A 27,884-nucleotide genomic window follows, 5' to 3' on the forward strand; every position below is an offset into this window, starting at 1 on the left:
CCATTCCCAATTAAAAGATCAAGAGAAATCCCCTGAAAGCACGATCAAGTTAATAGACATTGATGGCCTACTAGATCAAGATTTCAAAAAAGGACTGATCGAAGTACTGAAGGAACTAAAAGAAATAGTGTTTAGAGATATAAAATATGTCAAAAATGAAATAGAAGCTATAAAGAAGAACCAAGTAGAAGTAGTAAACTCATTTGCTGAGATGAGAGCTGACCTAAAGGCTATACAAAGCAGGCTAGATAATGCAGAGGAACGAATAAGTGACCTAGAAGACAGGACAACAGAAAGCACCCAATCAGAAGAGCTGAGAGAAAAAACAAATAAAAAACAATGAAAACAATATAAGGGACCTATGGGATAATATAAAGTGTGCCAATCTACGCAAAATAGGGGTTCCAGAAGGGGAAGAGAGAACAAAGTGTAGTGAAAAGATATTTGAAGAAATCATGACTGAAAACTTCCCAAACCTAAAGACGGAATCAGATATCCAAGTACTGGAGACTCAGAGGGTACAAACAAGAAGAACCCAAACAGACCCACACCAAGACATATCATAATCAAGATGGCCAGAGTCAAGGATAAAGAAATGATGCTAAAGACAGCAAGAGAAAATCAAAGAGTGAGTTACAATGGAACCCCCATAAGGCTCTCAGCTGATTTCTCTACACAAACACTACAGGCCAGAAGGGAGTGGCAAGATATATTCAAAGTCTTGAATGAAAAAAAGATGCAGCCTAGGATACTCTATCCAGCAAGGCTATCCTTCAGAATAGGAGCGATAAAGAAATTCACAGACAAGCAAAAACTAAAAGAGTTTAGCAACACTAAACCCATGCTAAAAGAAATATTGACAGGTCTAGTCTAAATAGAAAAGCAGCAGGATGCTACAAAAATGAGAAACTCATAACTGGAAAGGAGATAACTGCCATGAATAACTAAAAAAATAAACACAAAATTGTAAAAGAAGACAACTAAATCATTAAGAGTGGGAGAGGGAAGCAAGGAAAGCCACTGTGGAAAACAGAATGGAGATTCCTCAAAAGACTAGGAATAGACTTACCATAGGACCCAGGAATCCCGCTCCTGGGCATATATCCAGAAGGAACCCTACTTCAGGATGACACCTGCACCCCAATGTTCATAGCAGCACTATTTACAATAGCCAAGACATGGAAACAGCCTAAATGTCCATCAACAGATGACTGAATAAAGAAGCTGTGATATATTTATACAATGGAATACTATTCAGCCACAAAGACCGACAACAACGCCATTTGCAGCAACATCGATGCTCCTGGAGAATGTCACTCTAAGTGAGTAAGCCAGAAAGAGAAAGAAAAATACCATATGAGATCACTCATATGTGGAATCTAAAAAAAAAAAAAAAAAAAAAACCCAAACATAAATACAAAACAGAAACAGACTCATAGACATAGAATACAAACTTGTGGTTGCCAAGTGGGCGGGGGGTGGGAAGGGACAGACTGGGATTTTAAAATGCAGAATAGATAAACAAGACTATACTGTATAGCAAAGGGAAATATATACAAGATCTTGTGGTAACTCATAGCAAAAAAAAAAAAAAGTGACAATGAATATACATATATTCATATATAACTGAAAAATTGTGCTCTACACTAGAATTTGACACAATATTGTAAAATGACTATTACTCAATTAAAAAAAGAATGACTGGTCCAGTTAAAATAAAATAAAATAAAATAGCCTCCTAATTGATCTCCCTGCCCTTAAATCTCATACTGCCTCATTCCATCCTAAAATCTGCTGTCTGCTGTCAAATTAACTTCTTTTGAATACCACTGGGATTCATCTCTTTACTCAAAAATTGTATGGTTCCTCATTATCCACTGACTAAAGAACAACTCATACAATCATTCATTGAGCAAATACTTACTGAGAACCTGGTACGTGCCATGCACTTGCACAGCATTGGGGATTCAGCAGTGAGCAAGATAGAAAAGATCCCTGCTTTCATGGCTTTTGCCTTCTAGTGAGAAGATAGGCAGTAAACAAGTAAGCAAACGAACAAGGTAATTTAGTGCTGTGAAGGAAATGAAATGTAGTAATAGGTAGAGAGTGAGTTGCTGGGTAGAGAGGGAATTGCTTTAAAAAGTTGGTCAAAGTAGACCTTTTGGAAGAAATGACTTTGAAGACATGAATAATGAGCAGGACCTGATCATCTGGAGATCTGGGGAGAGCATTCTAAGGAGAGAGAATAGCAAGTACAAAGGCCCTGAGGAAGGAAGGGAATTATTTGTCATTCTTGGCCCTCTACCCTGTTGACCCAAGTTATTTTTTCAGTCTCAAATCATGTAACTTCTCCACACAATACTCAGGTTCAAGCCAAGTTATTTATCTTATTTTTCTCCAAACATGATTTTGCATTTCTGCCCTATGTTTTTCTCCATTTTCCCCCTTTCATATGGAAAGCCCTCCTCTTTCCCTTCCATCACTATTTAAATCCAACAAATCCTGGTTCAGAGGCTACTGCCTCTCTGAAAGCATCACAGATTACTCACAGCAAAAGTCTACTTTCTTTTCTCATTGAAATCTGATTGCATATGTTGGAACCTCTCATGTCTTTCTTGCCACAACCAGATAGTTCTATACAGGGATGCATTCCCAGAAAAGGCATTATAATTTGAAATATGTGAGCTGAATCAGAACTTTCTCATGGAGACTGTGTCATGATGATAGTTATAATCCCAGTCAAGGACCTGATTGCTCGATTATATAAATAAATGTTCCAACACAATCAGTTTAAGGAAATCTAATAAATCCATATTTGATCTCAGGGCTATTCAAACCTTATTTTTAAGCCTCCCAATAATACATACTTAAATTTTCCACTATATAAAGCATAAAGGCAGAGCTGGTCTAGTCAAATCAGGCAAAGGAGACCAGGAGTCTCCCTGCTCAGCTTCTTTGCCCTCTGAGAGGAACAGATCCTCCATCTCTACTCCTCACTTCCATCCACTGAGCCCCTGAGACCTCTGTGGAACCCTAGGGCTCCTGGGAACATAGTTCAGTGATGTACACTCTTACCTAATATAAAGCATACATAAATCAATTCAATTAATCTCATATTTTAAATTTCTTTAAAAGAACTCTAATGGTGCCTTTGAGGCCATTGCTACAGGGCTTAGAGAGAAAAGCTAGCCAAAGTATTTATAGGACAAAGTTTCTGAGGTCCTATCTGCATCCACCTTTGTTTAGTCAACTCCTCCTTTCCCTTGGAGTCTTGGATTTGGTGTCATTTATTCATAGAAACTTCCCCTGGACTCACACCTGGGTCATATCCCTCCATTATGGGTTTGGACATCACCCTGCACTTTCCTAACCACAGCTCCCTGTTTTGGCTGCTAATTGCACTGTTAACTGTAGCAGTGGTTCCTCCAGTGCTGTGTGAGCTCCACGTGGGCAGCAACTGTACCCACCTTGTTCACCTCAGAAGTCCCAGTGCCACCCATGCATGACACAAGGAAGATGCTCTGGTATCTGTTGAATGAATGAATGAATAAATGGATGGATGAATGAAAATAGACAAGAAGTAATTCAGGACAGCAAAAAAAAGGAATGGAGACTTACCAACCTGTAGGCACCCTGATGCCATGTAGAAGTGAGCTGTGAAAAGTATTACTGATGTGCCTTGTATTATGGCCCTGCATACCTGTTTTCCTTTCCTTCTAAATCTCAAGCTCATTGGGAGGCTCCACCAACAGTTTATATCCATTCCCAGTATTCATCTCCTCTTCCCTAACAGTCCCTTTTGCCAAAGACTCCTGGTACCTGCCTCATCCAGCTGCTGTCAATGCACAGACCATACTCCAAGCTTCAAGGTGGGTCCTAACTGCTTTAAGCCAATCAGCATATCCTGTCCCCAGCAACCTACAGTGATTGGCTTAAGAAGAGGCACATAACCAAGTCAGAGTCAGTGAGCTGTCAGCAGCTCTTAGCTGGGGATTCTGGGAAGGAAGAGCTTAGCAGAGAAGTTGTAAGTACAATATTTAGCTCCAGACTGGGTTGGAACCCTGGTTGCATGGCCATCTAGCTGAAAAACCTCAAGAATAGTACTTAACCTCTTGGCATCTCAGTTCCTTCCTGTGTAAATACATACAGTGAGATTTTATATATGTATATATACTCCCCACTATATCTCTATGTCTATCCCTATTGCTTAGAAAGGCATCTGAGATGGATATTAATTACCTTGATTGTAGTGAATATTTTACAGTGTATACATACATCAAATCATCATGTTGTACATCTTAAATATATACAAGAAGGAAAAAAAGAAAAGAAAAGCAGGGCACCTAACTAGCTGCTGTTGTTTCCACTGTTGTCATTCTTGTTATTACTCCACCGGGATGGTAGTGTGTAGATGTGAGATTTTGGGCTGAAGCCATCAAACCAAGAGATTTGCTACGGTATGTTAGTCAGTTTGCGTGTGCTGTATCATTTATGATCTCTAAGATAGGTATCTGTGATAGGTTTATCCCCTTTGTGTGGATGTGGAAGCTGAGGCTTTCAGGGATTAAGGGATTTGTCCAAGGTCTAGAGCTAGTCAGGGGTGGATCTGAACCCTCTCTACCTTCTGACACAAAGACCTGTGTTCTTTCTACCACATCCTTTACCTCTCGTGAAGGGAGGAAAATTATACAAGGGCCCCAAAGGATAAGTACTCCAAATTTAGGTACTTGAAAAAAACTGGGAGTAAAACTCAGCCCTTCCTGATTTTGATACCGCCTCAGTATCCTATAATAAGACGCAATCCCAGGGACAAGTGCTGGTTAGCGACCAAATGTTTACAGAATCAATAATCTAATTTTTAAATAGGGAATTAATTCTGTACTTACATTTTTAGGCTGTAGATCTCATTTTCTTAGAGCTACTTTATCCTGGCTGAGCATTAAAATAAAAAAGATCATGAAATTGGTGTGCAGACGTTTTTGGGTTTTTTTCCCTTTCTTTTTCCCTTTCCTACTTTTTAACCCCAGGCTCTAGATGAGTGGCAATCCTAATTAAAAAATTATTTCCTTTCAACTAATTGTAGATAGTCACAGTCATACTACAGGCTGTAATCCACAGCTTAATATACGTACCTTGGACCAAAATTTTATGTTGGCAAATGTTCCTGTGGTGAATTGTGATTGTCCTGTTTTCATAGTTATCTCCCTCCTGCTCTCTGTAGAAGTAACCTTTTGTGAATTCATCTATAAATTGTTAGCAAGAAATTTTAATCATGAAGAAAATTATCTGGATTCTGGACTACTTCCTGACACCCACTCTGCACACACAGTTCTCCACATGGTGATGCAGGGCCCTCACTTGAGCTCAAAGCTCTCACTCACACAGTGGGTTGAAGGCTGCTAGTGATAAGAAGGGAAGTTTGTGGTAACTCTAACCCTCCCATGACAGAGCTCCAGGATTTCCACCACTACTGTTCTGCAATTCATTATTCCTAATGTCACTTGTAATATTTCATTTTTGCAAAAGCACGGTTGCAAAACACTCATTCATTGCTAGTGTAAGTTCTTTACCCTACAGTATTCCTAGTGAAGAAAAGATTAATTTAAATTTGCTTTCTGAAATGCAAATATCACAGAGAAAACATAATTTTTAAAGAAATAATTTATAAAATGGAGTAGTGATAGGTACGACTTTTCAAGAATGTATGTATAATTCTTTCAGTACACCTTTTCTAATTATATTTGATGGAAATTTTAATCTATGCTTGCAGTTTAAAAGAATTTTGTATAAAAAGTCAAAAGGAGAGAAAGAACCCTGTCCCTGAAGTCATTGTGGGACATTTACTTGGAGATAAATTGGATAATACTTTTAGCAACTAGTTAACATATACTTTTTTTTTTTTTTTTTTTTGCCATAATCAGAATCCTTACCTGCTCTGGTGCAAAGCAGTGAAGGTTTATGAGGCAGGGTTTGTGGAAATGGAAGCTTGTTGGAGAGGGTTCATGGGACACTTAATACCATTTTAGGACAAAGAATGTTATTTCACGGGGACACCTAGATAAGAGGGAGATCTGAGAAACTGTAGGCCTTCTCTTCTCCTTTGAAGCTTATACCTGGAGGTTAGCACACTGGATAAAGCATCATGTTTAGGATGAAATTCCAATGCAAGTATGAAATGGTATGGTTTACCACAGATTTTTAGCATAATCTGTTATGTTTGTTCACTGAAAGCCAACCTGCTGAGCAAACTGTACAGAACGGTTTTGGTCAATACATCAGCAAAGGCAACCAAAGTTTAGTCTGTTAAGTTGTGCTCCCGGTGCTCTGTAAGCGTCCCTTATCAAGTCAGTTCCTCTCTCTGTCACACACCTTATCTACTTAGTATACATCCACATCCATGTAACCTGGGCCTTCCACCTCATCCAAGGAAGGGAGCAGGTGGGACAGTCAGATGGCCTTACTGGACAGTGGATTGGTTGATCCTTCATGGCTTGCCTTGACTTCATCTTCCACTCTGGAAGACCTGAGTGTGTCTACAGACCAGGGACGGGGTGTGGTAATACAACATAGTGGTTTATTCCCTCCCTCAAACAGGCAAATTCTTCTCACCAAGAATCCCTAAAACTAGTCTTAGTTCTTTGCCTTAGATTCAAGTCATCTAATCTACTGGACAGAATCCAAGGTGTGGTAAGCATATCTATTCAGGCTAGCTTGTCCCTATGCCTCACCTGTAGGTACAGGGACAAATTTCTAGCCTTCTGGGGAGCTGCTTATGTCTAACCTATCAATTGTTGGCAGATTTTCTATGGAGCCCCTCCTTCACATTCTTTTAACCCCCTCTCCACCCCACCCCAAGTATCTGACTCCTCTCCTCTATTTCATTTTTTGCATAAGGTCTAGTCATTCTCATCACCACACAGAGTGGAGGGAGATGCACAGGATAAGGAGCCTGCAGGGGGAGTGGGTCATCAAAGTGGTCTCACCTGGGGCTGAAACATCTTTCTTAAAATCTCATTTTTTCACACTGTGAAGGTTACACAGACTTTTTTTTTTCAGTCACTCCCAGGCTGTTTTAGGCCAATAGTATATATCTCTCTACATGTCCAATTAACAATGACCATCTTTGCACGTCTCTGCTGCTATCCTGTACGTGTTCCTATCTGTTTTCATTTGTAAGTGTCCCATTTTCTTGCCTGTGTATTTTATTCCCTCCATTAGATTTCACACTCCTAAAAGGAAGGGGCCATATCTTCTATTTCATTTTAATTCCCTAAATTCTCCACAAACAGTGCTTAATGGATGCTCTTGGCTGCCTGATATGCCTTAACAAATAGCTTTGATTCTGCTGGCGCCCTGGGCTTTTCATAGGAAGCTTGTTACGCAAAGGTGCCCCTTTTGACCTTGAGCAAAGCTCTAAATCCTAGTCGGCTGCGTGTTTTCCTTTCATCATAAGATTGCTGCCAAGAAGTTGTGGCCCAACACGGACTCAGGAATCAGACCTCAAGTCTGACCCCACTGTCGATATTGAGGACAAAGGTGACTGCAAGTCACACCCTCGACACTGGTTTTCTAGCTCCAGGGAAAACGTGTGAAATGAAAAGTTCTGCTGACATAGATTCAACCACTCTCTCCCTCTGAGAAGAGAACAGCTTGCCTGACAGGCTGGTAATGAAATTCTTTTTGTCCCTTTCTTGTATTCTGAAAAATAAAAACAAGGCCATCCAAAGAATAATGACATCAAAATAATACCAGGCTTGTGAATGAGCATAATGAATGCAGAGAAAATTGTGGGCAATTAAGGCTGAAACATTGTCCCCGTCTTTCTAGCCACAGCAACGCCTTTCCCAAACTGCCTTCTTCCTCTTCCGTCCTGCCCAGGTTTTTTGAGGACATTCAGACATTCAGTCATTTTTGCCTGTGCTATGATTTTTCCCTGCTACTTGTTGTTGGCTCTTTTAGTGTTAAGCCTCTGTTCATGTATTATTGGGGTTTTCAAGGAGGATGTGAATGATCCCATGGAGGACAAGGTTTCAAAAGCTCCTAAACTGGCAGATAATGATGACTTCAGGTGAGCGGTAAACAAAGAGAGCAAAAATTAAGTCCAGGGCTGGGGGAAATTGGCATTCAAAGTTCAGTACAGAAATCTAAAGTCATTCAGTCAGGCACTCAGAAACCCAACATGGGTTACGGTCAGTGCCAAATGATGAGGACTACAGGTGGAGACACAAGTGGCATCATGTCTGATGATGGGCATATTAGGTCTAATGCTTTTATTTTAACTGATTATACTTTTGACCAAAGTGGTAAATGATGGACTTTACAGGTTATCAGATAAGTGCCGTGTAAGAAAGTTGGAGACAGTGTTCCTTTAAACCTGACTTCGTCTTTGGATTAGGCTTCTGAGCTTCATTGGCTGTTAATCCAGTGAAAAGTGATGGATACCCAAAGTGTTAATTTTCTTAGTTTAGAAGAACAGTGACTTCTCTCTACACCTCATTTCCAAACTCTCCTTTTCATTTCAGTTTAATTAGTTCTCCCTTGCTTATGCACAATCTTAAGAGGAAATTCCACATATATTTATGAGAATCAGTTCTCCTAGTAAGGAGGAAATTCAGACTGACTTTATGTTATTCCAGGCTAGAGAGGAATTCCTTTATTCACTAACCTTGCATCTACTTTAAACCTCATTGCACTTTTTTTTCAATATATGTTGATACTTCTCGACCTATCTTGAATTACTTTCTTTGTGTTCATGCCCTTACCTGCTCTGACAGGAAGACCTATGCTTTTGATTTCGTTTGATGCCCCTAATGTTTGAAATCATGCTGAGAATCTTTACAATTTAATAAACAGACAAGTATGATGTATTTACTTTGTACTCGTAGATATTCAGGTCTGTCTCACAAAGAAAATTAATTCATCTCTAAGGTTTAGGGCTTTCCAACTGCTTCAAATTCACGCATTCATGCACACTGATGTGCAAATATACATATACATACAGGGCTTAAGAAATGGAGTCCCCTGCGCACTGACTGCTGCTTTTGGGATCTGGGACTAGTGAAAACACAGCTGGGAATTCTTTTCAACTCATAATGGGCTCGTCTTTAAGTCTCAAGCATCACAGTGCTTGCTTTAAAACACTTATTCAACTTTTAGGGAACATACAAATTCCTGTAGGGGGTAGTGGGGAAAGAAGAAGGTACAATCCTGCAAGGTCTAGAGGGCACAAGCCACCTTCTCCTGAGGGAAGAATTAAAGCAGAGGAAAAAGTCAGGCATTTTCTTCAGTTGTCCCACACCTACCCTCTGGCAGTAGCTAAAATCAATACCAAAGTTTGGTTGAAAATAAAGCAGGGGGAAAGGTACAGTGGTCCCCCTCCCCATATCTTTGGGTTCCACATCTTTTGAGTCAACCAACCGAGGATTTAAAGTATAAAAAAACTTTACCAGAAAGTTCCAAAAAGCAAAACTGGAATTTGCCATATGCCATCAACTATTTCAATAGTATTTACATTGTATTTATAACTGTTAACATAGCATTTACATTGTATTAGGTATTATAAATAATCTAAAGATGACTTAAAGTATACAGGTAGATGTGCATAGGTTTACGCAAATACTATGCCATTTTATATGAGGGATATGAGAACCCTTAGATCTTGGTATCTGAAGGGCTCCTGGGACCAATTCCCAGTGGATACCAAGGGACCACTATAAAGATGGGTAAAAGAAAGTCTGTTTTGATTATTTGATATTAATAGAGACATCCCTAATCTTTTCCACTACATTTACATTGCTAAGAAGAGTCAATTAAGAAAGGACAATTAAGTTAGTTTGAAAAGTTCCCTTCTAAGGAAAGTGAAATTTTAAAGACAACAAGAGTTAAGTAAATCCTATGCTTAAATTGAGGCACCAAATGCAAGGGTTTTGAACTAACTCCTATTCTTAGGAATGCAAGATATTCTCAACATAGCAAAGGATTCATCCACAAAATGTTCTTCCCTTCCCTAATATATTTGATTTAATTATAAAGGTAGATGTCAGAAAGGGTTTTTGAATGTTAATTTTCGCTCTGGGGACTACAGCTTTTATCTGCCCAGGCTTCTTTTCTTTTCAGGCCATGCCTAGAGTCATTGGCCAGGCATACACTCAGCAGCTTTTTAGGAAACAGCAGCCAAATTGGGCAGAGTGCATGTGTATATAAACATAAAATTCAAGATTATTGTTAGCACTAAAGTTTGAAAGCATGAGAAACTGGTTTCATGCCCCATCATGACTTGCATGGTCTGCTGATGTATAAACTTTGGTTGGAGGAAAATAGGTCCTCTGACAATAATTCTTAACATTAATTTTAAGTGCTCTCCCATAGATTTATTTAACTTCCCAAAATACCATGCTTCAAATTAATGGTCCATTTGTTTGAACAGAATGGATACAAAGTGGTGAGGATGATGTTCCAACTGTCAGCTCAGAGACAGGGCTCCTGATTACCTATTTAGGTTATCCTGGGAAGAGGAGAAGAGGCACACAGAAGTCAGGGTCAACATTCATCCCCCCAGAAATAAAAATGCAAGTGCAGGCACATCAAGACACATACTGAAACTTCTTAAAACATAAAAGAAAGACATACTTAAAAGTTACCTTTTGAGAAATTTACACTACTATGGCTTTGCAGGGTTTATTTTATTTTTTGAGAAATTCAGTGTCTCCCTGCCTATTCTCCCTGCTCTCCGAAAATGAGTAAGGGTTTGTGCTGAGAGAATGGTTTTCTTATTCTGATTCAGGAGTGACCTTTCATGAAAAAACTGTCCTGATCTTCCACATAGAGGAAAATTTGCCCCAATTTCATCAAAAAAATATCCTTATCCCTTATTCATCTGCATGGTTTCCAAAGCCAATGACTTAGTAGCGACAAGACCACTTCATTTCAGGCTCTCTTTAGGGAGCTGAGTATTGATGTGCCTAACACCAGCTTCTATGAAGAGCTGTTTGAAGGATAATGTTACCTGTTTACTCCTCCAGTATCATATTCTAAGTTCTGTCTATGCATCATTTGATGCAGAAGATATGGGGGAGGGGTCTGTCCTGCTCTCTTACACCCTGAGGTCTTCAAATGATTCTTCAGATGGAGATGGGGGGGGGTGAAGGGAACAAGAGAGTGTAATAAGGGGCCCTGACGTGTAGAAAGGGTGTCCAAACCCACTATACAGACAGTATATCACATAAGGTCAGTTCCATCAGCACCCCTTCTATTCCAGCTCCACAGCCCACCGCATTTCCATTAATTCAGAAGTTCACTGAGTACTTAATATTTGCGACGACTTGGTGCCTATGTGAATATGAGGAATATATCAAGATGGTTTCTATAGTAATCCTGCCCTCAGGCATCCTGTGTCTGTACCTTCAGCTATAATTTAAAATACAAAGTAATATTTGCCATAAAAAGGTATAGATATTATGGAATTTTATAAAAGGGATATATCTGACCCAGATTCTCATTAGAAGCCCTTTTGATGTTTCCTTTTCCAAATGACATTCTCTCTAAATGTCTTAACTTCCCGGAGTCAATCTATTGTGCCCAAAAAAGAAATATACATTATTCTGAAGAATTGACTCCAAGTATGACCAAGGTACTTCCTAATTGTTAAACTCCACATCCTTGTCATTAAATAGTAAAGTTTCCAGTTATACATGTCACGGTTCTAGACTGTTAAATACACACAGCCCTTGTCTTTAAGGAGAGGACAACCTTGATCAAATATATGAACACAAATATGCATTACATGATGGACCCCCTTGATTATCTATAGGAATGAAGTAAGAACTGACACAGACATCTTTAGAAGTTCTTCCATTACTGGGACCAACAAATTGGAGTACAATAAAGAGGAGTTAGAGCCAGGCTTGACACCAAAGAAAATCTTCTGAAAGAGTTGGGGTTCAGCTGATGCAAAGGATAGAAGAAAGCTAACTTTAAAGTGTGAGCATACCCCCGCTAAATGAAACAAAATGTGAAGTCTCATGTTTAGAGGAGATAGGAAAAAAGAATCCCCTTTCTAATACCTAGATGGAAATAACATCTGACATATTTGTAGAATGCATAATTTTGCTATCTTATGATTAATGATGAATTTGGAACGGGTTTCTCCTGGGTGCTTGTTAGAAATGTGCTAAGAGAAACTTGGGAGAGGAGTGGAACTGATTATTCTGATGTATGGCAATCGTCTTTTTTCATAATCTGAGGAAAATGACCTCTGTGGCTAGAAACATTGGATAGGAAACATCAATTCTGAAGTAGAAAAGGCCAGGACGAAGGTCTTAAACTTGGCAGGTTCTGTGTTTTGGTACTTGTTTGCTCATCACTTTTGTCTTCAAGAGAAAAGTTCTCCTGGGGGAAAAAAAGGTAATTGTTTCAGTGACTCAGTGGCCTAGCGATTGACTGATCTCATTTCAGTCAGTGCAGTCAGGGAGCAGGATCGTGCTCAAGGTCCATGCAGTGGTGGCAGCAGTGGCTGCCTCAGCTCAGCCCCTCTCCGAGAGTCCATGGAGCCTGGGGAGAACTAGAGGTAAACACACTGGCTGAATTAGAGATGGCTAGGACAATGACTTCTTTTCACCTGGTAGATGTCTATCCTCTGCCAAGTGGCCAACAAGATGCTGACCTGGGCTAAGAGAGTGAGGAAAAGCTTAAGAGATGCAGATAGAGGTGGTTAGTTCATCAGAGCACCTTGTCAAGGATTTAAGGCTGACACAGTAAATGGGGGAGGGGGACCTGGGGAGCTGTTGTTAGGTAAAAAGGCAACATGGTCAAGGAGGATTGAGAAATTCCCTGGGCAGCAGCACGAACCTTTATGAAGCGGCCTTCTAAGGCAGGGCGTGCAAATCCTGTGAACTGCTGCTAGTGAAGCCGGCTGAGCTGGCTCCCAGCACTTCATATTGTCAATTTAGTAAACCAGGCAGCGACTGTAGCCACCATTGCAGGAGCCTCATAAAGTGAAACTGCATTATAATTTCAGCAGTGCTAGGAGAAACTGAAGGTTTCAACAAAATGAAACCCTGTAACTATAGATTTGAAGCTCTATCTTCCCTGAAAGTGGCTTTATAGCGTATAAAACCAACCCCTCTTTCTGCAATTAAATCAGAACAAGATGAATGTGTCTCATTCTTTGACGTAATGGCCTTGAAGCATTGTAATGGAAACACTCTAATAAAAGTTTATCTCAAATACTGACCAAACCTTAGCACTGGCTGCAGTGAGAATGGTGAGCAACAGCATCAACCATTCAGCCTTATCGAAAAAGAAACTTCTATGTCAAAATTTGGCGATGAAGAAATCAGGATGAACTGTAAGAACTGTGAGGACGAGAAAAACACAATTACATCTGGATCGAGCCCCTCACCTCACAATTTCAGAGAAGTAATTTCTGATCTCGGAACCAAGCAGAATGCTCCAGCACTGCACCTCCACCCCCACCGCCCCGAGTACAAAACTGAGCAGTTAATGATCAGGACAATAGAGTCACAGACTCTGTCCAGTGCACGTTCCTAAATTGTTTTACAGGTACTATAACTGCCATGAGAGGAAAAAGTTAACTATATGATGGCCAGACTGTGGACAAGACAAAAGCTGCTCCATCCTGAGCAGCACTGAATCTGTGGCTCACACAATTCCGAGGACTGGCCTCAAGAGTATAGGATGAACATTATTGCTCACGATAATCAATACGTCTGTGGGCATCAAAAAAATTGTAGCTTGCTTTGCCTGTGTATGTAAGTGGGCAACTAAAATTGTCAGCAAAGAGATGCTACAGACCCACGCCAACATCTTCCACTCCAAGCACATGGCGCCCTATATCAGCATGAAGATGTTACAGAAGATGGAGCTTTGCCCCTAATCCCATAGAAATGGAGTGTTTGACAGTGAGGAATTAAAAGCAGCTCTTTTGCCCCTTTCCTGTTTGCTCATTTCTGTCCCCCTCTAACCTCAAAAGAACCTAATTATAGGAATGAGATCACCAAGCAATTGAAACTAACTCCAGACTTATGTGCTCCTGAATACACATCATGCCGTGTCTAACCAGTTGATTCTTTTCCTAGATAAAAAAGAAGAATGAAGAGTTAAGCAGTTAAAGAATGATTCGCTCTCTACCCTCAAAAGCCCCTTAGCAATCCTACAGGTAGATCATAGGGCAAGATAACATCTAAAGAGTCAGCCAGTCTGTACACAATGAATAATGATACAGAACCAACCTTCTGCTTCGATGAATCACTCAGATTCTTCCCCACATTTTTCCCTTTAAAAACAGTCATGGTTGAGCAGAATCTTGAGAGATGGTCTCTGGACAGGAGCCCACCATTCCCCCAGATTTCCGGCTTTTCTGAGTAAAGTACCTTTCCTTTCTACTGACACTTGCCTCTCAAATTATTGGCTTTTGAGTGGGGAGCAGCCAAACCTGAGTTCAGTAAGAATCTCTCTAAGGTCCCCTAAAGACCTTCTGATACCTCCATCAACCCATCCCTAGTGGCTGGAAGATGAATAGATAGTCTCCAATCTCTCTTTTCTCTGAGAGCTATGTGAGAGAACAGGGCATCACTGTATTTCTCACACTGGAACTGAGCTCTTTAAAAATAAAAATACCTTTTTAATCTCTAAAAGAAGGAAAAGAAAATCTTTGAGCAGCCATAAAGAAAATCCTAAGATATGTTCAGACAAAAAAAGCACTCCTAAGAAATGCACTTCTTAGCACCAATACAACACCTTCAACATGGATGGAAACCCAGACAGCATTTCCTCACATGGTTTTCCATTTCCACGGGAATCACACCGTTTCCAAGATCTGCATCACATAATGACCGTATTCCACAAACTTCAGGCCCAAATCACATATATATTCCACTTCCTTACCCTGTCCTGTCCATGGGGGACTAGGGATTGATTGATCCTCATTTCAGTCAGTGCAGTCAGGGGACAAGATGGTGCTTGAGATACAGAAACAATAATCAAGTCACTTTTACCTTAAAGGAAGCTATGAAATTGGGACGTATTGGGTAGTCCTTTTCATGTCCACAAAGATTACTTAATATCTTTGGCTTTATTTACCAAGAGGCAGTTTTTACACTGAAATTTAGCATTCAAAAATGGAATTCGATCACTAAATTTGTTTCTCATTGTTCACCTTTGCTTCGAAGATACCACCTTGTACTACTGCTGTGATCTGATGAGAGTGCTGGGAAAAGCCATGTCTATTTAAACAACAGCTGCGTTCAGTTGTCAGTCAATAGCATGGACTTCCAGGAAGTTTGAGTCTCTGTCTCACAAGCTGCTACCTACACAACCATGGGCAAGTTATACACCGCTCAACAACTCAGTTTTTTTCATTTACAAAAAGGCAGCTACTTCACAGTGTGCTGGGAGGAAAAATTCAGATCAGGGTTTCAGATGATGGTGTCTGGTACCTAGTAAGTATTCCATAAATGATAGGTGTTAGTAGTAGGAGCAGTATTATCAACACTTACCTTCTCAGGCCAAGGATATATAAACAGACAGAATAGGCCAGGGAGGAAATACTTCCACATGTCTTCAGTTTTGTTTTGCTTGTTCCACTTTCTGGCAATGAAAGGGCATCAGTGAGGCTTTCGAGAAAGTGGATGATCCAATTATTTTCTCCCCTGCATTCAACTAGTGCCCTCTTTGTTTGGCCAGGAACACTACTGCCACAATGAATAATGAAAATTCTATAATGTTTCCACTCAACTTCTGCCTCTTGGCAGCTATGACCAAAATCATCCTGCAGCTGTCATCTACAACAGGGATCCCCAGCCAGTTACTTGCAGCCACCCTGCTGTGAGGGGCAGCTGCTCAAGACTATTTCAAGCAGGAAAAGTGACAGAGCCAGATGCTATCAGGAATCCCTCCATGAGGTCAGGGCATTAGAAAACAGTAAGCCTTGTCCCCCCTTCCTCAAAGGATGGGGAGGTCTGCTTCCAACTCATGCCAGGCAACTAAACATATGATCTTCCTGAGATTTTGTTAATTACAACAAAGGCCCCAGATACTTTACAGTGTTTGGAGACTTACAAAATTAGGAGGAAACCACTGAAGCACAAGGATAAAGTTTCAAGGAAAGGTGATCTGTTGTGACGATCCTTTAAACCTTTCTTGTAAAAGGTGAGAATTTTTAAATGTAATTATATAAATGATAATAATGTATAACTTGAACTCACACACAACTCTCTCAAATATATAATACACATTCTCTCCCTTAAAACTCCAAATTCAATAACCTATCTGGGAAATCTGACATCTTAGGGTTTTCCTCGAATTCTTCCTTCCACCAGAATGGGAAAGATGTTCGGAAAAGCACCTCCCACTGGTTGGTTGAGACATGCTAGTTTCTTGGACTGTCAATAGGTATTAACAAAATGTATATCCAAATTTACCTGAATTAACTAAAATTAAATAGGATTCTTTACCACTAAACACCCAGAGCTTTTAATATGTTGATGTATCCTGTGTATAGCATTTCCAAAATATGTTTGATCAGAGAGAGAGAGAGAGAGAGAGAGAGAGAGAGAGACTTAGAGAGAGAAGGAAGTGAAGCAACTGCAGGAACATGTTTTCTCTGAAACATACTTTGGGAAATGCACTCCAGACTATAAGCATCTTGAGAACAGGAACATTTTATTTTTCTTTATCACTCCTAGACACATAGCATAATGCCTGGAATGGAATAGATATTCAATAATTCATTCACCATATGAATGAATGAATGCTAAAGCAATTCATCAAATTTATTGATAAGTTCCTATGTGGAGAAAATAGTTTCTGGTCAGGCCAAAAGAATGGTTGCTAAGATGTGTCACCTGATGAAGGGCACAATCAATTTTATAGTAAAATTCAGAATAATTCAGAAAATAAAAAAGAAATTGGTATGTCAGGGATTTAAGGGTGTGTCAGTGAGCCACATGTCCAGCAAAACAGATAAATTATTTTAATACAGATAATTCAATAAACAATGCTTTTGCCAAAGAGTTCTATAGGTTATTGTCTTCCACCTGTTTATGCACTGGTGATAGGAAAGAGTGACCTGAAGGCTAAAGCAGGGTGCCTGCCTGTCTGTCTCCTCCTGCAGCACATAGCCAAAGTGAAGCGTTCCCACAGGTGCCCTACAGTCCCCAGTGAATAGATGCTGGGGGGAGGAGAGGAAGCAGTACAAAGGAGGCCCATTTCTGCACCTGGCCTCCTTTTTACAGCCTGACACACAACAGGGCCCACACCACATACCCAGCCACTGCTGTCCTGTCTCCAGCCCTTCCCTGATCTACACAGCAGTGTGAAGACCATCTGGACCACCACCTGAAGGAGGTGTGGTAATAAGTGCATCCCTGGGTAGCTTCAGACATGATAAGGAACCCACATCAGCTGCCAGGATGCCAGTTGCCAATCCGAGCACCTGCCTCCTACAGAGACTCATAGGAAAGCCAGAGAGGAGCGCTGAGGACCTGCTCACGCCTGGCATCTATCAGATGGGAAAGGATCAAACAGTTTGATAACTGCATACGCTTACTCGTTTTCTTAAGGACCTGATGTTATTTATTCTGTGAAGACTAAGCTGGTCAAGAATTTTTGGTAGACTGGTAAATAATCAGCATTTTCTCTTGAATCCAAAGAAGATGTTATTGTCTAATGTAAGATAATTAAGTTGCAGTTCTTCGGTGTACAAAAATACTTTTAACTCTCTAGCAGAATATCTATAATCAAGCAGTCTCCTCTTTCTATGCAGCAGCTGCTGCATTTTAAGTACTTTCCTAGGAATTCTATGTTGCCAAAAAATACAATTACTTTTCAGTTACTTTAGGAATCTTTCAAACAAACTGTCGGAAAATGTCAGAATCCAAAATAAGAATCTGCAAAGAAACTTGTTTCAGTCACATCCATTTTGGCTGTGAGGTGCAAGCTTGGTGATTCCATCTTGATAGATTGTGGTTCATTTGCCTTGTAAGCACCATGTAATTTATGTCTAGAGTTGAATTCTATCAGTGGAAATCTGAGCTTGGTGGGATTCGCTGTCAGGCTGCTTTTTGTGTGTAAGGAAAGCTTAGGATCTGTCTTCTGGTTGAAACTAGTGTTCTATTAGATCAGCTGCAAACAGGGTAGTAAGGAGAGTCAAGTCTCCAAATTGATCTCATATAATTACAAAGTTACAGTGGTCACTAGAGACTTCTTGAAAACCTTTAACATTTCTGAAATGGTTGCAGTCTTCTATTTTCTATGATTATCTTAAAACTAGAAGACCACTGTCCCTAATAAAACAAAGGGTTGTGCTTAAAGAATCAGATTGTCCCAGGGCTTTAGCTAATCTCTAGAAAGGAAAGGAAAACTCAGACTGATTGAGTGCCTACCATATGCTATTCACACTACTTCCAATAGTCTTATTTAATACTCAGAAACCCCTGCAATGTTGGAATTACTCTCCCCATTTTCCAAGATGGGACACTCAGACACTAAGAAATTCATTCATGTGACTTAAGTCCCATAAGCCATGTATTAGTGGCAGAGCCAGAATTTGAACCCCGACCTGTCTAAATCCAAAGTCCAGGCTTTTTCCACTAAATAACCAAGAAAGATTGCATGAATTTGGTCGGTCCAATAAGATGGTATTTGAGATGCTCTTGAGCTATTCTGTCCAACAGAAAGTTACCAGCACAGTTTATCAACTTCATTATGTACACCTTTAATTGTGAACCAGGCAATGGGAGAAAGTGTACAGAACTGTTCTTGTGTCCATGACTACAGTATACTCATACACCTGGAATCTGGGCAGCCTCCACAGGGGACCACCTTGAAGAAGAGAGTTACATTGACAATGGGAAACTGTGGCCCAGGTGAATTCAGGTGAAGCCTTTCTTTATCTCCCATGCTACTGCACACTGAAATGGGGATTTCTCCTAGCTATGCTGGCCCTCACCTGTGACCTGCCTCTCCCATCAACTGTCCTGTTTAGCTACCAAGAGTGTGGACTACTTAATCTCACTATCAGAGGAAAGCAAAAACTAGTTGCAAAGGAACTGCAATCTGGAACTGTCCCTCTGCAATCATAGAGGTCAATGGCATGCACAGTCTTCAACAAGTCCAAGGTCATACTAGTGGAACTCAAAGCTCATTTCAGGCCTGGGGCTGAGGCATCCTGCCTAAGAGACTTGAAACATTTCAGAAGAAAAGTGAAAAGGATAGAGTGATTCATTATCTCACACTTTGTCTCCCAAACAACTGCTGCTCTGCTCAGCCTGGAACCTGAGGGGATCCAGTTTGGTATAAAACATAGTACATACTGCCTTTTTAAGAGCATCTGGGCACTTTGACATTTCTGCCACCTTTTATGAAAGTATTTACTTATGACACCTCCTATATGCTATGCACTGTTTGGGGTACTTATTGGATATTCAATAATGAAAAAAACAGCAAATAACTACTAACAAACATTGAAGAATATAATCAAAGTAATACAATTTGAGTATGTGTTTTAATTGCAACTATGTGAAATGTATATACCTTGGACTGAAGAATATAGTAGCAAATGCACAGCTGAAAATAATTTTGTTGGCATCCAAGATGACAGTTGATTTTTTTAAAGTTTTTCAAATTTTTCTTTAACATTGGTTTTATATTGATTTTATAATTTAAAGGAAGCAAAAATTGGGAAAAGAGTTAAGATAGACCTAGAGTTAATTTGTTGAGCTATATTTTTTGTAGGTTTCTGATTCTTTAGTGTAGGTGTTTTTATTCTAATTTTAATTATGAACTTAGTTTATTTAAGTATTGAAACTCAATGTCATTTGGGGTAAGAGTTGGGGATGGTTTAGCAATAAATCTATGAAGAAGAGAAAAATCTAGCTTCTAAAAGAAGTACCTACTAAATTCTGATGTCCATTTGTTATATTGTCAAACTGTAATTCCCAATGATAGGAAGACGGAAAAGGAAAGAAAGTCCTATAATCAAGAATTAGAAAATGGACAGGGTTATGCACTGAAGTATATTCACATATACTTTCTTGCAAATGAATTTATTATTCAAGGCATTATTTTAGAAGTCATCAGTTTACCCAAAATTTCCTACAATGTATTGTTTCAGCAAAGCCTGTACACATTAGCTGTATTATTTAACCAGTTGAACATTATGTGGATATTACTGGCAAATAGATAGTGATAAACTATTGTACTGAAACATTGAGACCATTAATGTCACAGTGAAAATGAACTTTTCTTTCTTCACCACCATCTTTTGAGTTTCTGTTACAGACATGGGATCATCCTTGAGGTGACTAGAGTGAAATCCAATCATATCCAGATTGTTGGGGTTTTTTTCAGTCATTATTTATCAAGTAAAAGTAGTAAAGTACTGAGTCTTGTTTATACATTCTGCATTAATAAATGAAGTAAATACATTTTCACCTCAACTCACTTGACCAGTTTCTCATTATGGATTTGTAACATTTTCTGATTATCAAACACCTTCAATCATTACGTAAATAATTTCCTATTAAGCAGGTCTTCAGGTATTCTGATGTAGTATCAAACATCACTTGCAATGTTTTTCCTTCCTTAAGTGGGCAGAAAATTTTGTATTATCACTGGAAAGCAATCTGGAGTTTCACTTCACTGCATCTAGAAAGGATTCAGTCTCATACCATAGTTTAAAAAAATAAAAATAAATAAAATGCACAAAATGAGAAGCATTTCCATGAGTAATCTCACACATGCTGCTAAGTACTGCAGAGTACTGCCAGACTAGCCTTTAATCTCTATGGGAGCCATAACAGCTGTAAACTCTTATTTGCCGTCAAATGTCTTTTGCAGGGTTATTAGAAAAGATAGGAGGTAAGAAATCCTTCCAAGTTACCTTACTTTATTTTCTGACCTGATTTTATTAGCATTACCACTTTCTATCTGCTGATAGCTCAAAATGTGCATATTTCACCAGCCCCAGGCAAAATTATGATGCAAGATTCACGAAGCTGTGGTGTTTTCCCCACTCTGTTTTCTGTTTACATTCTCTCCAGGCAAGTTTCTCGCCTCCTGAACTTAGCTCCTGCTCTCTATCCAAACCATCTTTTAACAATTTTAGAGATACAGTCTCAGCAAAATGCAGACCACTGTGATCCACTGACCCATATTCATGGATCACCATGTTACATATCTCAGGTAAGGATCTTACATGAGAAAATGGGCCTGAAGGAACAAAGCTAAGCTATGGAGAAATCAGACTTAACTGAAGTTGTCCCTGTCCTGCAGTGGGGGTGAACTTCTAGATCTTTAGCAGGCTCCAGAAGTGCTCCAGCATTTCTTCCATCTGGCAGAGTTCCACAGACATGCTTTGTAGGGTTGCCGGATTCCCCTGCCCTCACTTCTGTCACTCTGGGCAAAAACCCAAACTACCTTACAGTTTCCCAACTTTGATGCTACTCTCCTACTGTTGAAGACACACTCCTAATTTTAAAATCCTTTAGAATTTGTAAGGAATAAAATTCCAGCTGTTAAGTATGTAACAGTAGGGTGAGTGAGATGGGAAATAGTTTCAGTGGCATGATGAGCCTGGAGAGCTGCTTGTAAAATTTTCAGGAATTTTGTGAGCCAGCTGACATCACCTTAGCAGCTTCCTATCAGCCATGGGTGGGACTACTTACACCATGAATCAGCAAACTTACGCAAATTAGCTGCTCCCCCAACTGCCAGCTGCTGTGAGGAGAGCCAGGACAAGCATGAATAATAAGTAACAGTGGTATTTCCCCACCAGACCATAAGTTCTGGGTATCCAGCTCTCCTGTATCTATGTGGCTCACTCTTTGATCCCCTTGCCTGGAGCGTGTTAGGTACTCACTACGTGTGTGTTGAATGAATGAATGAATGAGTTGGAAACATAAAAGACTTTTTTTACACAGTATATAAAATTTGTTCTGGTCTTTACTGAAATGTCAAAAAAAATGTCTACGCCTATTCCCTTCTGGCCCCTCCTTGACTGCCTCTTTGGAAGTTTCAACAGTAACTGCCTCCTAGCCTACTCATTCTGTGACTTTTATTCCTGGAAATGGAGTTCACCATTTGCTCTGCTCCCTTCCTCACATCCATTACCTCATCTATTTCTGTCATATAGATTCATGAATATCCTACATGATACTTTCTTTAAAAGATAGGAAGAAATAATGAAAGAACATTAACTGTTTTAATCCATTTGGGCTGCTATAACCAATTACCATAGACTGAGTACTTACAAACAACAGAAATAAATGTCTCAGTTCTGGAGACTGGGAGGTACACGATCAAGGCACCTGCAAACTCATTGTCTTAGGAAACCCTGCTTCCTGGTTCATAGACTGCCATCTTCTCTCTGTGTCCTCACATGGCAAAGAAGGCAAAAGAGCTCTCTAGCGTATCTTTTATAATGTCACTAATTCCACTCATGAGAGTTTCACCCTCATGATGTTAGCATCTCCCCAAGGCTCAATCTCCTAAAACCATCATAGTATTTCAACATATATATTTTGAGTGATCACAAATACTCACTCCATAAAATTAGACTTTCAGAACACTCAGCTCCCAGCCTCAATTCATCCACGTGATATCTGTGTCACCTCAGGGGAACATGAAACCTCTAGGCTATTTGGTGTCTTCATGTATAAGTGAAATGTTATTATTGCTATGCCTACCTCAGTGAGTTCATGAGGATCAAAGAAGTTGACACAAGAATTTTTTTCCAACCACAATAGTATGAAACTAGAAATCAATTATAGGAAGAAAAATACGAAAAACAAAAACTACTAAATGTTTCTACTAAAAACAAAACAAAACAAAAACCCCAAAGGGTCAGTGAACAAATCAAAGAGGAAATCAGAAAATACCTTGAGACAAATGAAAATAAAAACACAACTTTCCAAAATCTCTGGGACATAGCAAAAGCAGTTCTAAGAGGGAAGTTTATAATACAGGTAAACCTCAAGAAACAAGAAAAATCTCAAATAAACAACCTAACCTACCAACTGAAGGAATTAGAAGAAGAACAAACAAAGCCCAAAGTCAACATAAAGAAAGAAATAATAAATATTAGCAAGGAAATAAATAAAATAGAGACTACCCCCCCCCCCAAGAAAATAATAGAAAAGATCAGTGAAATCAAGAGCTGGCTTTTTGGGAAAAAAAAACAACAAAAAACTGATAACCCTTTAGTCAGGCTCATCAAGGAAAAAAGAGGACCCAAATAAACAAAGTAAGAAATGAAAGAGGGGAGATAACAACCAATATCACAGGGGTACAAAAAATCCTAAGAGAATACTAAGAACAGTTATACACAAACAAATTGGACAACCTAGAAAAAAATAGATAAATTTCTAGAAACATACAATCTTCCAAGACTGAATCATGAAGAAACAATCTGAACCATCACTAGTAGAGAAATTGAACTTGTGATTAAAAAAAACTCCCAGCAAAACAGAAGTCTAGGATCAGATGGCTTCACTGGGGAATACTACCAAACATAAAAAGAGCTAATACCTATTCTCTTCAAACTATTCCAAAATATTGAAGAGTAGGAAATACTTCCAAATTCATTCTATAGGGCAAATATTACCCTGATACCAGACCCAGACAAATACATCACACAAAAAAAGAAAATTATAGGCCAATACCTCTGATGAATATAGATGCAAAAATCCTTAACAAAATGCTAGTAAACTGAATTCAACAATATATAAAAAGGATCATACACCATGATCAAGTGAGGTTTATTCTAGGGATGCAAGGATAGCTCAATATTATGGTTCAATATTCACAAATCAGTGTGATTCACCACACTAAAAAAGGAAAGGGTAAAAATCACATGATCATCTCAAAAGACAGAGAAAAAACATTAGACAATATCCATTCATAATAAAAACTCTCATCAAAGTTGGTATAGGGGGAACTATAGGGGAAACATATCTCAACATAATAAAGGTCATTTATGACAAACCCACAGCTAATATCATATTCAATGGTGAAAAGCTTTCAGCTTTTCCTCTAAAATCAGGAATAAGGCAAGCATGCCTACTCTAACCATTTCTATTTAACATAGTATTGGAAGTCCTAGTCATAGCAATCACACAAGAAAAAGAAATAAAAGGCATTCAAATTGGAAGGGAAGAAGTAAAACTGTCACTATTTGCAGGTGACATGATACAATACATGGAAAACCCTTAAGTCTCCACCAAAAAACTATGAGAACTAATAAATAGTTTCAGCAAGGTTGCAGGATACAAGATTAATATACACTAATAATGAACTATCAGAAAGAGAAAGCAAGAAAACAATCCCCTTTAAAATCACATCAAAAAGAATAAAATACCTAGGAATAAACTTAACCAAGATGGCAAAAGACCTATCCTCTGTAAACTATAAAACACTGATGAAGGAAATTGAATATGATACAAAGAAATGGAAAGATATCATGTGTTCATGGATTGGAAGAATTAATATTGTTAAAATGTCCATATTATCCAAAGCAATCTACAGATTTAATGCACTCTCTATCAAAATACTCATGACATTTCTCACAGAACTAGAACAAATAATCCTAAAATTTACTCAGAATCACAAAAGATCCTGAATAGCGAAGGCAATCTTGAGAGCAAAGAACAAAGCTGGAGATAACATGTTCTCTGGCCTCAGACTATTACAATGCTACAGTAATCAGGACAATATGATGTTGGCACAAAAATAGACACATTGATCAATGGAACCCAATAGAGAGCCCAGAAATAAACTCATGTATTTATGGTCAAAGACATACCCAGCTTCACAGGGTGATAGGCAGAGGAGAGCCTCCTGAACTACTGTCCCTGTCTGCTACCACAACTGTCCTTCTGGTTGCTTTGAACATGCTGCTTGAAGCGAGGAGAGGGGTCGGAGAAGAAAACTACCTGATTGCCTGATGCTTCTTGTGAGGATTCAGCAAGGGGGTAAGGAGAAGTGAAGCAGGGATGGGTGTCAATTCCCCGCCTTTTCCTATCCTCCCTCTAAACAGGCTCCACTGGGGACCTTGGACTATATTTTTTATGCTGCTCATTGAACAAGGGGACTTGACTTTTAACTCTGTGCATATCTCGAGTCTGAAATCAGCCTGCCTGGGTTTCAGTCCTGCCTCTGTCCCTGTGAGGTGGGTGACTTCGGTTAAGTTATTTAACTTCTCAGTTCCTGAGAAACATACAACACCATGAAAGTGTTGTTTGTGAGAATTAAATGAGATAATCCGTGTAATGAACTTTTCTCAGAGCCTGGTCTGGCATATGGGAAACTCTCAAAAGTTATTCCCTTCAGTGCCCATTTATATAGGGGGGTACTGAGGGGAAAATGGTGGCTCTATGATGTTGTTTCATCGCTATGCTTACATTTCCAAATACTAAAATCTTCTCTCTAGCTAACTAAACTTACACATGATTTATTCACTTATTTTAAACACATCTCTGAAATTAAAATGTTCAAATCTATGATGAAATGTTTTTCTAGGCCTAATGCTAGTTGAAATGGAGATCATGTGTGGTTTCTCTGTCTTCTTAAGAGTTAGTTTGCTTATTGTCAATAACCAGTAAGAATTTAAAAACTGAGCTTCCAAAAGCTGGTTCCAGAAATTAGGTTTTAGTGTGTCATTAGTTCTCCCAGAAAGAATGCCAGAAATGAACATCAAATAATAAAGTTATATCTCGCATGTTTAATTGCTTACATGTTTACCAAATCACTTTTTTTCTTGCTGATAAAATTCCCAATCCTCCCTCTTACCAATGTTTCAGAAGCAGTTTTAATCATGATAAGGAAAATTGAAAAACACCTTAAACTTCTGGTTCTATTTTTTCTTCCTTTATGCTCTTCTGCATTTGACCTTTTGGTATTCTCTAGTATTCTTTCATGCAGAGGATCTTAGTCATGGAAGCATGACACCAGACAAGCCTTTCCTTTTGACAGGCTGGTGCTGGTAGAATTCCCAGTACTACTCCTCTCCCATCTTCTCCATACAGAATAACAGGACCAAGTAAGGGTCTCTATTAAAGCTTTGGGGACCAGAACATAACACCAAGAATAGCCATCTGCACTCATTCTTCTCATACAATCTTATTGCTCCATAACAGGACTTTAGGTCATATCAGTGGGGTAAATCACAAGAGAACAATATCCCCAGGCCACATGGTGCATGGTCTTCCCAGACTTCACTGATGCATGTCATTAATTTGGTGTTCTAGCATATACAGGCACAAAAGAAAATTAAAAACAAATAGAGTGAATCTTGTCAAACTGTACTTTCTGAGTAAATGTAGCTCAAAATAAAATTTTAAAGTAATTTTAATAATCATCCCCATTTCTGCTAAACTTCTGAATTTCTCCTAGTCTTACAGATGTTCAGTATGCTGCTTGAAGGTCAAAGATTGTGCATCTCTGAATTTTATGGCATCTTAATTTTAAAAACTGCAATCATTCATTAACCACAGACCAAAAATCTGCATGTGTTACCCTCTGTAAGTTAAATTCAATTTTTAAAATAGGATAAGAAATTCTCAGAGCAATTAATTCAGGACCTCTTGACAGTAGGGCTTGGATGTGGGTATTTTTTTCTTCAAAATTCTTGAGGTGATCCTAATGTACAACCAGGGAGGATAAACATTACCCTCTAATGAAAGATACTTAAAGGTAGTTTAGGTGTAGGGTTCAGATACTCCTACAATATCTGGGCATATCTGTGTCTCCTAGTACTGAACTCCTACCCTCAGCCTCTGATAATCATATGCTGTAGATGCTCTGATGTAATGCCATTCCCTTCTAAGCTGGCTGTGACCCCTCCACTCCTCCCCACCTAGACCTTCTAGAACTTTGATTAAGTATGCATTTTTGAAGGGTATTTATAAAGTTGCCATCACCTCAGGATCTCTTCTTTCACCCATCCCCTAAGGATGGGCATTTACTTTTTTGTGAGATAAAAAATGTACAAAATAAGTTGAGCTTACTCTGTTCTTTTAATCATTATTTTCACTGCAGTATAATGCATTTGAAACTCCCCTTTTTCTTGCCTTGCTCTCCCTTTTTTTTTTTTGTCAGCCACAGAAGCACTTCTCCATAACACACTTGTAAGTGAAAAGGAACTGTGAGTTTCACACATGAAGGAGTGAACATGTTCACCACAGACCACAAAAGGCATAACTGGCAGCTTCCTGGGCCAACCCAGAAACCAGAAGTGTGACTTGCACTGGGAATGACAGAGTAGCTTGCATCTCTCCCCCTCTGAATCTTACTGGCAGAATGTTTTTCTGAAAGATGACATTGATCACCACATGTCCTTAATCAGAAAGTTCCAGTGGTCTTTTGGTTGAGGATAAAGTGCAGCTTCCACTATTCACCACTAAATAGCCTTACTCCTCAGGCCCACAGCTGCAGTTACAGCCTCCTTTCCCACTACTTATCAGCACTGCTCCTTGCTGTGCCCCAAGTAAATCCTTCCCTTTCCACCTCACTCCCTTCCCTGGGCTTTAGTCCTGGAACATCCTCTCTACTATTCAATCAGATTTTGAAGTGACCTTTTTGTTTCCTGAAAGTATAAGATTCTGTTCCAACTAGATTGAATGTGGGCTTTGGACTCAGACAAATCCACTTTTAAATCCCACGACCTTCAGCAATTTCTTCATCTTTCTAGTTAAAAAAAAAAAAAAAGCAGTGATAATAATACTCCTGCGGGAGGGTGGCTGTCAGAATTATATGAGATCATATGTGAATGCATTTAGATGATCAATACATATTTCCTTTCCCTTTACCACTCAAATAGCATTGCTGTCTATTGTGGGTTTCTGAAAGCATGTCTTAACTGTCTGTGTAAG

At 39.2% G+C, this 27,884-nt stretch overlaps 1 protein-coding gene across 4 annotated transcripts in view; it reads right to left on the reverse strand.

Annotated features, from left to right (window-relative positions):
- The window catches only part of PJA2 (praja ring finger ubiquitin ligase 2), a 266,836-nt gene that overhangs the window by 202,303 nt on the left and 36,649 nt on the right, over nucleotides 1–27,884 (reverse strand). The window contains exon 1 of one of the 4 annotated variants that reach the window (XM_032476479.1): nucleotides 15,516–15,606. The exons of the other annotated variants lie outside the window; for them this stretch is intronic. The gene's annotated coding sequence lies outside the window, so the exon portion shown is untranslated. Of the gene's footprint in view, nucleotides 1–15,515; nucleotides 15,607–27,884 lie in introns of those variants that run through there. 4 annotated transcript variants of the gene reach the window in all.

This window comes from Camelus ferus, chromosome 3 (assembly GCF_009834535.1).
Source record: "Camelus ferus isolate YT-003-E chromosome 3, BCGSAC_Cfer_1.0, whole genome shotgun sequence".
Classification (NCBI taxonomy): domain Eukaryota; kingdom Metazoa; phylum Chordata; class Mammalia; order Artiodactyla; family Camelidae; genus Camelus; species Camelus ferus.